Raw genomic sequence first — 17,018 nt, 5'->3', positions numbered from 1 at the left:
GTTTTCACCAGGGTATCAGAAGCTTTCCAAAAAAACAAAGATGTAAAGTTAATCTTTAAATCAAAGTGGCTCTCTGACATCTGTCTGGTAAAGCAAAAAAAAAAAAATCCAAATGTTTCGCACAATTTATTGAAATTCCCCCCCCCGTAACTCGAAGCTGAACTTCCTTCTTTTTTTTTATAAAGAAAATCTGCTTAAAATTGGAACATTGTACTGAGTTGGTAGGCGCCACGGTAGCCGAGCTGTTAAGAGTCTAGACCCGCAATGCTAAGATGTATTGCTGGTTTAGTGGGTTCGATTCCCTGTGTCTAGGCCTTGGATTTTATTTAATGGTTAATAAAAGAAATTTATAGTAAAGTATGTTTTGCTAATCGCCTCCGTCCACGACACCTATTTGGTAGTTGGCCGTTAAGCCCTGCCTGAAAAAATAGGCAATTACTTTACTTTTTTATTACTGAGTTGGCACATTAGAGGAAAGTCATCTCTCAATCTTCTTCCAGAAGTACCCTTAAATTTTTTTTTTTTTTTTGTTAAATCCAAATGTGTATCTGTTCATTTATACAAAAAAAAAAATAGAACTTCCGGTTAGTAAGCTAATTTACTCTAAAAGCCGTTTTCTGGGATCCCAAGGGATTGCAGCTAAACTCTACAGTATATTAATTTGTGGAAACTTCCCATTTTTTCAGTTATAAAGAGAACATATTTACATACAAAAACCGCCAATTAGTATAAAAAAAAAATTTCCCCTAAACACAAATGACCTCAAAATATGTGTATTTCCGGTTTAAATAAATAAAAATTGACAATGATCAGTAATAAAGAAAGTAACGTTACAAAATGTTGACGATTAAGTTAGCAGCAGTTGTATGAAGTAAATGTTTCCGCCTTTTATAAAACCCATGTGTTCTGGTGGCGCGCAAAGTGACACCATAATAGCGGTTGCGCGGGGGTTCTGCTCCCGCTCAAAACAGTAATCAGGGGACTTTAGTTTCAATGTTGGTAATTAGCATTGTTGTTCTTCTAATTCTGAATATTTAAATCGTATTTAAATTCATTCGAACAACATACAGTTTTTAGAGTATAATCGTGCTTTTATTACACTAACAGAAATACTTTTACTTCAATACATCTTCCGAGAGAACTACCCAAAAAGGAAAAATTTATAAGAAAAGTAGTATAAATTTTTTTTATTATTTGCATAAATGCTAAGTTTATGCAAAAACTCGGTGGGAATCATTTTTCGAGGAGGAGTGGAAAGGGGAATAAAAAAAACACGCTCAGTACTTCGGTACATCCGGTTTTGAGGAATTTTTCCTTCATATAGAGGAAAGTCTGAACTTCTACCCCATTTCCTGTAGCCTTTAAAAAAATCGATTCTTTGCTACTTCCTGTTCGCTGATTTAGTCACGTTCTTTCAGTGACTGTCGGAAAATCATTTTCGGGAAATCCGGTTTTCCTACCACAATATGCGAAGTATATTTTCCGGTGAAAAGTTAAATGGAAAAAGAAAATCTGCTTAATTACTGTCACTGAAGCGTATTAACATTTAGTAAAAATGCTAATTCTACAGAAAATTCCTATATTTTATTAAAAAGAGATAGTGTATAACAGCTTCTTCTTTTTTTCAAGGTTGTAAAGATCATTGCCTCCAGCACTTTATGTTACCCCACACAAAGCGCTGGTGTTATTTTTGTTCTTCCAACATCTTGGAATTGATGCTGGGTGCCCAGTCTCTATTGATCCCTTAATCATTCTATAATATCTGTTCTTCATAAGTTTATTTTATTTTTTTTTAAACAAAATGCCACTAAAGAGCCCAAAAACTACCCTTATTAAATAAATCCCACGTGGTTGTACACGTGATTTATAACTTAGCTTAGATTTCTGGGTAAAAGTCTAACCTCAACCTTTTTACACAAGTATTTCCCTCAAAAACCAAATCTTACTCAGAAAAATTGAGACAAAAGTAAAAGTTGTCAATCTGTGTGCACGTGTACAGGGTGAACCAGTAAGTATTGTCCATAGACCTACTGTGTGTAGTACATCTAAAGTGGAGTTCAATGACGTATTGGCCAACTTCATATTTTCCAACTGTTCTTGAGTGACGTTTTTCTAAAATCATTACTTTTTTCCCCAATAAAAATGTTATTACTCAGAAAGTTTTCGTCACGAATTCGATTCTGATGACACGGTTAGAAAGACAGATAAATTTTCTAAAAATTGATGCCATTTCGAAACATAAATTATTCTCCAAACAGCCTCAATCTTCCTCCGGATACTGGAGGAGAATAGAAGTAATCGAAATTTTTAAAGAAAACTCATTAGGCCCTTATGTGGTCATTATCAGACCTAGGTGCTGGCACTTAATATAAAAGTTTCCTTGTTTAATGGGCTTTCAAACGGTATATCATTTTCCAGGATTCCTTTCTATCTTCGTTTGAGAAATTACTTTTATTTTACAAGAAAACGTGTTCACTTTAGATGTACTACACACAGTAGGACTATGGATATTACTTACTGGTTCACCCTGTATACACGGAGAGTTTACAACAGCACTATTAGGCCTTTTCCGAGAATGTGGATCAGTCTATTTTGAGTAAATATATATATATATATAAACTTCCGGTTAAAGAATTCTCTTTAAACTTGATAGTAGCTCCCCCCCTTCCTGCAAGAAAACTTACTTCACCTCAAAACAGGAAGTGTTCTATGCTTAAATTCGCGCGCCCTTTTTCAACTCACATTTATTACAATTCTAAAATATTACCTACACTGAACGTACAGAACCCTGGAAACGATTAATACCTTTCATTATAATTATTATTATTTTAATTGTTACACCGTTGATAAACGTTTTACATAAACGTCCATAATGTAACGTAAAATTGAAATCTCTGGTCTCTGAAGATGCCTGAAGGATACAATAAACATAAGTGCTTACGATCGATAAAAATCTACGATATTTATATAATTTATTTATTTTCCAGTTAAATAGGAGGGTTCACACAGACCGGTAGTACTTTGAAAGTGTATTTCCGGTAAAAAGTTCAAATTGTGTAGTAATACGTTCTCTTAGGGAGGGTAAGAGAATACAGGTATTGGCAGAAGGACTATCTCTTGCCCTACGGATCCTCTTACGAAAGGGGGTGCCTTAGTTTCTCGCAATGGTGTGGAGAGGCGTTCTGCTTGTTCACAGTATCCCAGGGGAAGTCGTGAGTGTGCCTAGTTAAAGTAAAGCGGTAATAATTTCCATTAAAAAGAAAATAATAGATCAATAAGGAGGAGAAAAATGAATTGCGTAATATCTGTACCAAAAATATAGCGATTAAAATATTTAATCATTTTCATTCATAACAGATTGTGTTTACTTCTGATAACGATCGAGTATTATAAAAAATATACATAATATGTACAATAATTCTTTTTGTTATTTCCTATTTATCTTAAATCGCTTCCAATGTTCAGTATTTCATCTTAAATTACAATTAAAAAAAATTACATTTTTTTTTTTTATTATTATCATACATCCGGTCGAAAATTTTACGATACATTTACATTATCCCACCATTTTGATTTCTGTTATCAAATTAATTTTTTTTTTTTTTTTTTTTTTTTTTTTTTTTTTTTTTTTTTTTTTTTTTTACGTAAATAGTGCAATAGTTTTGGGAATTCCAAACTTTCTTTATTTTTTCTGCAATCTTTAGTTTATATGATTTATTGTTAGTTCCTGTCGCGTCATTATTTGTTTCCGTTTAGGGGGTACTGGTATTGAGGAGTTTTTGGTTGAAGGTTATGGCGTGGAAAACTAGACTGTGTTTTCTTTTTTGTTATTCAGGTTTTTCTGTTTTTTTTGTATTCGTTTATTCAAAGTTTACTGAGTAAAAGCAATTTTTCAATCGGAAGTTTTAACGGAAATGAAATAACTATTCTCGATAAAAAATATATTTAAAAAAAATAGAAGCGCAGAAGCAGTAAATATTTCTTACTGTGAATTTACTTCAAACACGGATAGGGTAAAGTCGGGTGAGATGGCCACCATTTTATTTGGAGTATGCCTGCAAAATTTTTAGTAAGGGCTAGGCTTACTTTATTATTATTTTTGGAAACCTCATCGTTTGAAAAGTCCGTGCAAAGTCAGAGAGATAGCACCACTGGCGCGTATCGAGGTTATCTTTAGTTAGTAGCATCTCTTGGAAGAACACACACCAAGTTTCAGCCAGATCGGTCTATTTCTTTGTGTTTGGCATTCGTTTGAATGGAGGAAGTCGAGTGATTTTCAAAAAATGGACGAAAAAGAATTTCGTGTGTTGATTTAACACTACTTTATGAAAGGCAAAACGCCTCAGGAGACTAAAGAGAAGCTTGATAAACATTATGGTGACTCTGCACCTTCGATTAGAACAGTTTATAAGTGGTTTCAAAATTTTCGGAGTGGCCATATGGGCACAAGTGACGCTGAACGTTCTGGACGCCCTGTTGAGGTTACTACTCCAGAAATCATTGATAAAATCCATGATATGGTGATGGATGACAGAAGAGTGAAGGTGCGTGAGATTGCTAGTGCTGTGGGCATCTTGAATGAACGGGTACATAATATTTTGCATCAACATTTGGACATGACAAAGCTATCCGCAAGATGGGGGTGCCGCGATTGCTGACGCTTGACCAAAAACGAAATCGTGTGAAGTGTTGCAAGGACGGTTAGCAGCTGTTCCAAAAGAATCCGCAGGACTTTTAGCGTCGTTTCGTCACTGTGGATGAAACATGGATACATCACTACACTGCTGAGACCAAAGAACAATCTAAACAATGGGTTTCCAAGGGGGAATCTGCGCCAAAAAAGGCGAAGACCGTTCCTTCGGCCGGAAAGATTATGGCGACTGTCTTTTAAGATTCGGAATAATCCTCATCGACTATCTGGAAAAGGGTAAAACTATTACAGGTGCATATTATTCATCGTTATTGGACCGTTTGAAAACCGAGCTGCAAGAAAAACGCCCACGATTGGCCCACAAAAAAGTCCCTTTTCCATCACGACAACGCACCAGCTCACACCACAGCAGTTGTGGTCGCAAAATTAATGGAAATAGGGTTCCAACTCGTTTCACATCTCCCCTATTCTCCAGACTTGGCTCCCTCGGACTACTATTTGTTCCCCAATATGAAGAAATGGCTGGCGGGAAAAAGATTTTATTCAAACGAGGAGGTGATTGCAGTAACGAATGGCTATTTTTCAGACTTGGACAAATCCTATTATTCGGAAGGGATCAACAAACTAGAGCAGCGTTGGACGAAGTGTATAAGCCTAAAAGGAGACTATGTTGAAAAATAAAAAAGGTTTACCCCAAAAAATTAAGTAGTTTTTATTTTTGCACGGACTTTTCAAACGACCCTCGTACGCACACAAACATAAGATAAGGAAACAACGCTAAGGGAAACATTTTTTTATTCTTACAAAAAAAAAAAATAGCAGTTGGCCATCTATCCCCACTGGGTTGGGTGAGTTGGCCAATGTAACTTGGGAGAGATGGCCACTTATTGTAAATGAAATTGCGCTAGTAAAACGTAAAAATATCAGAAAAAATGAATGGTTACTTAATATTTACTTATTCTTCTTCTTTTTAAATGCGCTTTTACCACAATTTTGGCAAGTGTATGCAAAAGAAGAGCAATTTTCGTGAAAACCACTTCTGGCATATTACGCATTCAAACCAATCTTTTTTTTCTGGTCTTGTTGTAGCTTTCCCCACATCCTGTACATTCCAGTTTCATCGATTTCTCGAAATGGTATCACTTTCCTCTTCAAATTCAGAGTTCCTGTTTCATCCTCTTCATAGGAACTTGGGGAAGATGAGCGTTTTCTTTTTACGGACAATCCTTTTATTCAGAATTTTCTTTTTGGGGGATGGTATTTCTTGTTGGTTTGGATTTCTTTGCAACTCCGTTTTTCACATTTTATCCTCAATTATAGAGTATATAAATAATGAAAACGTACACAAGCCGCCACTTTAGCAGTGGTGTCCATATTCTCACAGAAGTACCCTTTTAATAGAATTACCGATAAAGTGTTGCTAGATTTACGTTAGTGTAATTATTATTATGCCAAGAATGAAAAATATAAATTGCTATACCCATTTTGTGGAAAATCGTGGTACATCCGGTTTAAGGAATGTCCTAGCTTTCTATCTACGTTTTTCCGGTTGTCTTTTTGGTCAACAACCAGCTTTTCACTGGAGAAAACACTTTTTCAAATTTCCATCAGGTGGGTAAAAAAAAAAAAAATTCGAAAATTCGCCTGTTATTTTATTTAAAACTTTTTAATTAATCAGTACTAAATGGTATTTTCTTCCTATTTGTTGATGGCGCATGCGTGTGTTAACAGTACGTGAGAAAGTGTGCGCGATATAAAGAGTAGAAGCCTGTGGGAGCCCACCTTATCGCATCATTTGGTTTTTTCTCTCTCTCTCTTTGTCGTTTCTCTGTGCGATAACAAACGTTTAACCACACAAAGTGGCCTGGCTCCTCTATCCCCACTACTTGTTGTTTAGTTTGCCCCAATTTATTTACGTACGTATACACCATATATAAAATTTTAACGATAAAACTAGTGTGAGGAGTTGAATATAAAATTTATCAGTCCCTCTCTATTTACGTAACAGCTTATCATTAACACATTCACATACTACCACATTCATAATTCTCTCTCTCAGAGTCACTCCCCACTCTTCCTCATGGTTTACACTCTTTAATATTTCTGCTTGTGGACATAAATGCTATAATTAGATTTCTTTTTCTCCTTTCTTCCAGCTAAAAACTTAATTTTCACTTTTTCTTTTTATAAACGATCCATCGATTTCCGTTTAATCCATTTTTACATTCCTTCACTGTAATAGAAATGACGTCCTGCCATTAAGACCGTGTATATTAGTTCGGAAAGGGTTCTGCGCAGTTCTCACTGGTCTTAAAAACACTTTTGCTACCTTACACCTTGTCTTGTGAGCATCAAAGAATATGTTCATGACCAGTTGCAGAAGTGTGGAGGAGAAACCCCCCCCAATATGCTCTGGAGCTAGGCTAGAGAGTTGTACAGATTCTGGTCAGGAAGGAGGCTTTATATTGGGATCATTGTGAAGAAGTGGGATAGTTCAGGATGGCCATTTTTTGCTGTAGAAAAATTCCACGCCTTCAATATTTTGCCTCAGCAATCCATCCCCCCGTCACCTGTCCCTCCTAAGTCTAGTCAAGAAGACAAAACTGGATATGGTGGTGTCACAATAAGAACCCTCTTATTGTAAAATCTAATCTAGGCCCTACGAGGTCCTTGTTATACTAAGTTTTCTTATACGGCGCCACTTATAGCCGATTAGTTAAGAGATTAGACCCGCAATGCTAAGATGTATTGTTGGTTTAGTGGGTTCGATCTCCCCAGGTCTAGACCGTGGATTTTATTTAATGGTTAATATGAGAAATTTGCAGTAAAGTATGTTAGGCGGTTAAGAGACTAGACCCGCAATGCTAAGATGTATTGTTGGTTTAGTGGATTCGATTCCCCCTCCCTGGTCTAGACCTTGGATTTTATTTAATGGTTAATATGAGAAATTTGCAGTAAAGTATGTTAGGCAGTTAAGAGACTAGACCCGCAATGCTAAGATGTATTGTTGGTTTTGTGGGTTCGACTCCTGGAGTCTAGGCCTTGGATTTTATTTAATGGTTAATTCATATTAACCATTTACAGTGAAGTATGTTTGCTTGTCGCCTTCGTCTACAACACCTAATTTGGTAGTTGTTGGACGTAAAGCCCGCCTGAAAAAATAGGCATTACTTTACTTTTACTCAAGGCTCGCTTGGAAAAGCTGACATTTGACTAGGCGGTTATCAGGAGAGATATACATATCGTGACTTGTTAACGCAAGATGAACAAACGTCTTCGCGACATTACCAGAGGAACGTGTGCATTGTCTTATCTATTTAGCGCGAACAGCCATTTTAGAGATTAGTAGTGGTTCCATGCGGAAAAGTGTTCTAGCCACTTCTTCAGGGATCTTGGAGTTCTTGCGGTTATCCCAGCCTAAAAACAAGAACAACACACTGCAGCGATAGTTGATTTGTGCAACTGCTTTGAGCTTGGCGAACCCCTAGGCAAACTCTAGCTTAATTAACACTAACACAAATTCACTCCACTTACATTTAATGCATCCCCAGCAACAAAAACCTAATCACATACACTTTTAGGGCTTTATATGAGTAATTAAGCAAGTAAATAAGAGATCGATGATGGGAACATGCTTCTAATGTGCAGTTTCACTACTTGTACGGAATTACCATCCGTGCCAAATTAGTGAATATTGCAGAAATACAAAATCTTGAAAGAAAAATAACTCGACCAGTCGTTTGCAGGACGACTTCCTTTTTAGTTCGTGTACATCCTGCTTAGTCGCCTTCCTTTTTCCCTCTTTTTTGTTTATTAATTTTCTTTTTATAAAGATTAAGTTCTTTACAAAGGAAAATCTTCGAATTTCTAGTTCTTCTTAGGGGGGGGAATAAAGACCAAAAAAAATTACCTTCACCCAAGGGATGAAAGTAAAATACTATTTTAAAGACCAGTTTGGAACATTTAAACAAATACACAGCATCCCTGTGTGAAAAAGATAGATTCGTTTAGTTTGCGAGTGTGTCGTATTGGCGGGTATATTGACCTGTCTATGTGTGGTGTTTAAATCCGTCTGGGCATTTACTACCAACTGTATATATGAAGTAATACCGAAGTAAAACTAGCATGGCAACTAGTTACTAGTAGTGTTGCCAGATAGTTCCATAAATAGATATAGTGCATAGACTAAACTTTCTCTTACTATTGTAATAATATTAGAAATTCAAATCGTGTGTGACAATTAGTTTTTTTTTTCTAATTGGGAATTATTATCTTAAATTGGTGGTTACTTTGTGTGGATTGGATGGATTGTTGGTTCGGAGGGACCATGGATATGACGAACATGTTTGAACATGTTAGCGGGTTGATTGTTCCGTTTCTTGACGAGGGTGTGCCTTATTGATGCATTTATTCTACTCAAGAAGATGTCGTACAGCTGATCCATGTGGACCAAATAGTTTCAAAACCATTCTCACCATGGTGAGCCAAAAAAAAAACTCCTCGATATTGACGCGCCTTAAATTAAAAAAAAAAAATTAGGAAAATCGAACGTTGATTGGAAAAAGAAAATCTAAAATATTTTTCTTAAAAAAAGAGCTGTAATTTAAAAAGAAGGTGCTCATAATATTGGTTATGCTTACCAGAGAAAAAAACATTGCCTGGATTTGAGATAACAGCTTTGATAAGCCCTTCTCTGCTTCTTCTTTTTTAGCTTCCCTGGTGAAATAGTTTATATTAGGGGGGGGATTTACCCCCGAGGGATAACAGTCCGCTATGGGAATCTGATTATGTTAGGATTTGGGATAGCCCAAAGAGTGAGCTGTTCCAAACACCATCAGCTTCCTTGCAAGCACGTAATCCCAAACTGTGGTTGCCATTTAGGTGGAGGATATATTTTTTTTTGTTTTTCCTCCAGGACCTTATACTAAAGTTTAGATTCTTCCTTCTGTTTTCCTTCCATAACTTCCTCTTACGGTTTTAAAAGGAAATATTGAGATCGTGTGTGTCTTTGACACCGGAAATGCTTGTTTTTAAGGGGCAACCAATGCATACAAAAAAAAGTTTCTTTATTTCATAAAATTTATGAGAGAAATTTTCTATTCTTATTTATTAATTCATAAATCTGGTGTTCACACTCACATGACTTCCTCTTAGCACCATTTTTGGGTCTTCATGCATTTCATTAAAGCTTTAAACATCTAAGTATGCACTTTTTACTAACACTTACGAGATTATAGAACTTTTAAACTTTAGATTACAATTTGATATTAGTACTATACTTCCACGTGGAGAACACAGGTTCGAATCCCACTCCTAACCCAGAATTTTTTTTTTTTTAATTAGGAAAAATTAATTATGTTTCAAAAAGAGTTCTTAAACATTGAGTTTTTTCCAAATAAGAGCAAATTCGTGGAATTTTTAGCATAATTTGTGAAAATTCACACATAGTTTATTTCAAATAGTAAACCTGTCGTTTTGATTTGGAATTCTGATCAGCTAAATTGAAATTTATGGGGAGGTTGGTTCTTGTTATAATATGATACGTGCATTCCTTTAAAAGTTCGCATAAGATATTATTTTTGTGTGTTCGTCGGTTTGTCAAATTGCTGAATTGCTGAATATTTGCACAAATATCTTGACCAATATAAATGAGATCCAAATTGCACACCAGATTAGATAAAATAATTGGAAATATTCCTTGAGGAACAGAGTATGGAGAGGTTGCAGAGGAGATGTAGGTTACCATTTGTGTGTGAAGAAGACAGCGCACACATGTAACTAACTGTGCACGCTGGAAAGGAATGCAAACTGGCTAGAGGTACACAACAACATCAACAACAACAACAACAGAATGAAATAGCCGGCGACAGGCTAACTGCCACACCGGGAGCCTGGCCGTGCTTGTGTATATGGGAGGGGGGGACATCGCCCCCTAGTTGGAAGTAAGGCGCCTTGACCACATTCCTCTAGCTAGCTAGTGTGGTGGCGCGGAATTCTCTCGCTGGCCAGAGAGTGGTTTGTTGTCGTGGTCTCTCAGGCTCTTCTGCTTACTTCTTCTCTCTTTACCTGTCCTCTAGGAGTATATGGTCGAGTCTTTAGCGCTTATGGTCGCCTCCTCCGTAAATAATCCTTTAAATTCTGAAGAAAACAATAAAAACGATCAACTACACAGTGACATGCTGAAAGTGCCGGGAAAATTTTCGGATATAATAAAACCGAAAGCCATTTACCATAATATTATGTACGACCAAATTAATTCTTGACGTCCTCCTTTATAGTCATTCCAAACACACAGATATAGCAGAGCAAAGTACCAAAAGTAACATGGTGGACCCATGGTTTGGACTCACTGATATCCATCTTGGCAAGAAGTCGAGACCTGAGGGTTTAAGGGCGAAATCTCACCCTTAAACTCATTTTAAAGGGAAACATCTTGACCATGTTTACTTCTACTAAGACATCCACTTCCAGACTCCCCTTCTAATAGTATGACCTACAGAAGCACTGGTTTCAGTTGAATCGATGAGCGTATCATCGAAGGAGTTACCATCGTACGAATCCTCCGGTTTCAAAGTTTTCTGGTAATTTTTGAAGAAGAAGAAGTTTCAAGTTCAAAAATTTCCTCCAAATTTTAATTTATCAAGCGGCCTTTATGTCATAAACTTCTTTAAATTGATGCTAGTGGCTCTTTCTGTGGACTATCTAGGGTAATGTAAATAAGCAGTGGCAGTTTGCAAACGTCTCGCTTCACTTCCTTTTGAGTAGAGCATTTCATTTTGTCCTTTTTTTGCTCATAGTTAATATTTATTTTTTTGCAAAGAGGAGCTAAAGTTCATAAAATTGCCAATTATAAGTTTGAGGTAGGCGGTACAAGAGCGCACTAACTTCTCAAAGGAGTACTTCAATAACTACCGACCCTCCCTCGCATGTCCCGTAGACACCATATGTTTTGTAGAATGATTGAGAAAGAATATTGGTTGTTTTGGTGAGGAGCTGCACCGAATTAAGACAAATGATATGCGGTGTTTTTGATGCTCTAACTGAAAGACGCAGCGACCAAACAGTACAAACAGTATCCTGTTCGAGAAGAGAAATTGACCATAAAAAGGAAAGTTCGGTGTGAGATAAATTCTCTGTCAATGGTCTGGGTGTGGTTGGGAGCTGCTGCGTTAAAGTAAAGTAAAGTAATCGCCTATTTCTTTAGGCGGGGCTTTACGTCCAACTACCCAATTAGGTGTCGTGGACGGAGGCAACTAGCAAACATACTTTACAGTAAATTTCTCTTATTAATCATTAAATAAAATCCAAGGCCTAGACACCGGGGGAATCGAACCCACTAAACCAACAATACATCCTAGCATTGCGGGTCTAGTCTCTTAACCGCCTAACATACTTTACTATAGATTTCTCATATTAACCATTAAATAAAATCCAAGGCCTAGACCTGGGGAATCGAGCCCACTAAACCAACAATACATCTTAGCATTACGGGTCTAGTCTCTTAACCACTCGACTTGTGATCACATAGATCTTGAAATTTAATGTTAATCCCAAATTCGGGAGTTATTCCGGAAATTATCCATTACTATTGAGTATACTACAGAAGGAAGTCATATGAGTTTAAAACACGGCAGACGGTTTTTTCCTCCCTTATTGTGCTCAGTAGAGTTTGTTTTTGTATTTCTGGGTGAACGACTATATTGATCCGGTCGGTTAGTTATTTGATAGTAAGTGAGGAGGGTACGGCACCCTCTAAAGTTTATTGGCCTTGTACTCGCTGCAGAAGGACGGCCATAGTATGCTGGCGTAGTCGCTGCGTAATCTGCTGCTCTCCCCCCTCTCCCTAGTTCCATTCATAGATATATCTCTTAAATATATATATACATAAAATTGTAGTCTAAATGTACGTTTTGCGTTGTGCGTATGTAGGTGTGAGATGCAAGTGCGTAAATAAGATGGTGGGGAGGGTTTTTTGTGAGTGCGTATGTGTGAGGATAAGCGGGACGAGTTTCTCTGGTAGGAAAGGGCAGGATTTATTGTTAGGGTGGAGGCGAGTGGCGGTAAAGGCAAGAGGGATGTTTGGTATGCAGTGGTGCCAACTCGCTGCTTCCCAGTCTGGTGGAGAGATTACCCTCTAGTCGCAGTGCACAGTTAGGTTGTTGGACCTGCTGCAGCCGGCAGGCTCTACTATTCCTCCCCGAGCGTGGTAGTGAAACAGCTCCCTCTGTAGTAGTTCATGCAATCAATACCCACCCAGCGCGCTTCCCTCTACCATTCTCTCACTCTGTGCTCTTCTTGCTCACTATATCCTTGTCACTCGCACAAGCTATCTCTCTCTCTCTCCCTGTGTGTGTGTGTGTGAAGGGCAAGTTCCAAGAACTTTACCCTTTTCAATTTTTTTTTTTTTTGCCTTAAGGGAATGGTGGTAGGCATTGGGATCACAGCGTGGTCCAGAACATTGCCCAAAACTCTCTCTCCCTTGTAACTGCTCCGGCTACTAAGGTGTCTTCAACGATATTCTATTGCTACCTGATTTGTGTTGGGTATCCTGTTTTTCTTTTACATTGAATTAGTCTTCATTTACATTTTAACCATTTTTCAGTCTCTCGCACTTACTCATGGAACGGCTTAAATTTTCTCGAGAATCTTTTATATATTCAATAATCTGCTGTGAATACATCGATATAAACATCGATCATGATTTGCTCTGCTAGTATTATATTCCCGTAGATTTTTCGATTTTTGAGGTTTCACCCGAAGTATCCGTTTTGACTGATTCGATTTACATTTTTTTTCACTATTTCCTCTTAAACATATTCTCCTTAAACCTCTGTGCAATTGTTATAATTGTTAATTTAAAAAAAAAAAATCGAACAGGAAAAAATCGATTGTAGAATCTAGTGGGGGGAGAGAGAGAGAGAAAGAGAGTGATGGATAGGCACTCCTCTAAAGTGTCATTTTAGTATAATTCACGGTCCTACCTCTTATGTCCTGATAAGAAGGATTATAGTTAATGTAAACATTCTGTGTTTGGAGGAAATCCCTTACATTTTTTTTTTTTTAATCTTTTAATGCAATTTGCCACTGCAACAGCTGTTGCAACAAGCAAATATGGTGAAAGAAAAAAGAAATAAAAGGAAATCATGAGTGGAGAAGGCACCCAGTGGTGCCACTCCAGGAACGTGTTTTGCTCTCACGATAAGAGAAGATCACGAGGCCATCTTCTCTTCAATCTCCTTAGAGGATTACTTGGTAATGTGGAGGAAGATAGGTGTTCTATGAGAGGGTTAGGATGAGCTGCTGTAGAGGAATGAAATTTGAAGAAACGAGTGTTAGCAAGATCTGTAATGAAAGGAATTTTGAGGTCATTATGGATAGTGAGGTTAGATACATAGAACGGAGCGTTAAGAAGTTTTCGAAGTATTTTTGACTGTAATGCCTGGAGGCGTAGTGGGTTGGAACGCTTAGTCGATCCCCATACTTCGATGCCGTATGACCAAATGGGTTGCAGTAGCCTTAAATTTGAAGTAGATCCTTTACTCCAAGGATTCCCTCCTAGGATTTTCCGCAAACTTTGTTATGTTACACTACATACACACAGATGGACTTGTAGTGTCATATCTGCCCGGGCAGATTCCCCCTGTATTGCTTCAGTGTAATGTTTTACCATACTGTATAATGTTGGTAAGAATTAAATATAGATAATGTTGGTTGGATGGAAATTGGTAAGTAATGATCTTGAAAGTTACAGGAAATCGTGTGAGTTGTCGCACTAGATTTCCACACTAGGAAGTCGTGTAAAGCCGAAATCTAAAAAAACTAGCACCCACCCTATAAATTGTTCCGCGATAGGCGATAGTTTTGATCCATGTTATTTACGGTGGGAATATCGTGAAGTGAGGTGGGGATTACCGAAGGGGTCCTCCAAAGTCTCACCTCCAAAACTCAACCCTCTTGCCACCAAATCTCCTCTCGCCCCTTGCAACTAAGGGTCCTTTTATGTGCGGTTCTCATGGTACCTGTTTTTTTATTGAAACAGTCTTCATTTCTCTCTCTTTCTCACTCTTATTTGATGCACTCACCACGTTCAGATATCCTGGCCAAAAACTTCAGTACCAGTCGACGACCACGATATTCCCACGGCCTTTCTATAGGACTTCACCAATCCGGTTTTGAATGGAAACCCACTTATCTCTTGTAAAACATAATTGAATATATGTATAGACCAGATGCAGGTGTTTGGTCTAGACACCAGCACCTTTCTTTGCTACCAAAAATCCTTTTGCTATTTAGGGAGGCTTTTTTGGTAGACTGTCGCTAGTCTATAAGATGTTACCATAGAATAATCTACCGAGCTTCTCACTAACAACGAGAGGCCGTGTGAAAAGTTAAAGATTGAGGGGATAGCTCTAAGTTATTAGGCACGACCAGGGCCGGTCCTAATTCCAGAATGAAGAGAAGGTCGTTATTTTGAATAAATTATCCGAAGGTTTTTTTTTTTTTGCGCATCAACAGCTGAGGTCATTAGCGCCCGGAGCTTTCTCCAGTGCACTGCCGGCCTCCGGACAGTGTTCTCCCGTTACATCCAACACTGTCCATCACCGGACAGTGAGCTGTAAGAAGCTCCTAGGAAGAGAAAATCTGAGGGTCAGCTGCTGGATTCGAACCCGGGACCTCCGCGTGGGAGTCCAGTATGCTAACCTCATAGCTAATCCCTTCCCTATCCGAAGGTTTGCCAGAAAAAACCTGGAAGCCACTAGTATTATTTCATACCTGCAAGGCTAGGATTTTTTATTGTTTATCATTTTAAATCCTCCCCACCATACGATCGGATTAAGCATTAATCCGATCCAGAGTTTAAGGTAGTTTACACTCTAACGTAACTAGAGAAAGTAGTAATTTAAAGTAATGTTTATTTTTTTAGGCGAGCTTTACGTCAATCTACCAAATAAGGTGCCGTGGACGGAGGCGACTAACAAACATACTTTACTATAAATTTTTCATATTAACCATTAAAAAAAATCCAAGGCCTAGACAAAGCGAATCGAACACACTAGACCAACAATACATCTTAGCATTGCGGGTCTAGTCTCTTAACCGCCTAATAAAAAATACTTTACTATAAATTTCTCATAATTAACCATTAAATAAAATCCAAGACCTATACACCAGAAATCGAACCCACTAAACCAGTGGTTCATAACCGGTGTTCCACGGAACACTGGTGTACCGCGAAATTTCAATTTTAAATGTATTGAAATTTAGAAACTTAGGAAAGATACGAAAACAAAAAATTGTTCCTTTTTTTTTTAATTTGAATTTAATTTTAAGTTCTTGCTAAATACCGAATTTCAAATTATTTAATGTTAGTGTTCCACGAGAAAAATATATACATATAATTGTGTTTCGCGTCTATGAAAAGGTTAAGAACCACTGATATAAAGGGTTGACAATTTTTTGGGTCATGAAATCCTGTAAAATTATGGCCGTTCTATATCTCCCACTGTGAACCACCTATTGATATGGAATTTTTTTCTCTTATACACTTTGTTTTTCTCAATTATAAACTATAGTTATTTTGTGCACAGATCTATAAATGTAGAAGATATAAAGGGATGAAAATTTTTTGGGTCATGAAATTCTGTAAAATTATGGCCGTTCTATATCTCCCACTGTGAACCACGTATTGGTATGGAATTTGGTTCTCTTATACACTTTGTTTTTCTCAATTATAAACTATAGTTATTTTTTGCACAGATCTAAAAAGGTAGAAGATATAAAGGGTTGAAAATTTTTTGGGTCATGAAATTCTGTATAATTGTGGCCGTTCTATATCTCCCACTGTGAACCAGTATTGATATGGAATTTTGTTCTCTCATACACTTTGTTTTTCTCAATTATAAACTATAGTTATTTTGTGCACAGATCTATAAATGTAGAAGATATAAAGGGTTGAAAATTTTTTGGGTCATGAAATTCTGTAAAATTATGGCCGTTCTATATCTCCTACTGTGGACCACGTATTTGTATGAAATTTTGTTCTCTTGTACACTTGTTTTTCTCAATTATAAACTGTAGTTATTTTGTGCACAGATCCAAAAAGGTAGAAGATATAAAGGGTTGAAAATTTTTTGGGTCATGAAATTCTGTAAAATTATGGCCGTTCTATATCTCCCACTGTGAACCACGTATTGGTATGGAATTTGGTTCTCTTGTACACTTTGTTTTTCCCAATTATAAACTGTAGTTATTTTGTGCACAGATCTAAAAAGGTAAAAGATATAACGGGTTGAAAATTTTTTGGGTCATGAAATTCTGTGAAATTATGGCCGTTCTATATCTCCCACTGTGAACCACGTATTGGTAT

The 17,018-nt window shown here is 37.2% G+C and overlaps 1 protein-coding gene across 5 annotated transcripts in view; it reads left to right on the top strand.

Annotated features, from left to right (window-relative positions):
- The window catches only part of LOC141450082 (serine/threonine-protein phosphatase 4 regulatory subunit 1-like), a 187,441-nt gene that overhangs the window by 97,675 nt on the left and 72,748 nt on the right, over window positions 1-17,018 (top strand). The gene's annotated exons all lie outside the window — the stretch shown is intronic.

The sequence above is a fragment of the Rhodnius prolixus genome, unplaced genomic scaffold (assembly GCF_049639745.1).
Source record: "Rhodnius prolixus isolate KJV_2025 unplaced genomic scaffold, Rpr scaffold_2, whole genome shotgun sequence".
Lineage (NCBI taxonomy): Eukaryota > Metazoa > Arthropoda > Insecta > Hemiptera > Reduviidae > Rhodnius > Rhodnius prolixus.
The sequence above is the reverse complement of the archived record's forward strand: the minus strand, read 5'-3'. Positions and strand labels throughout refer to the sequence as shown.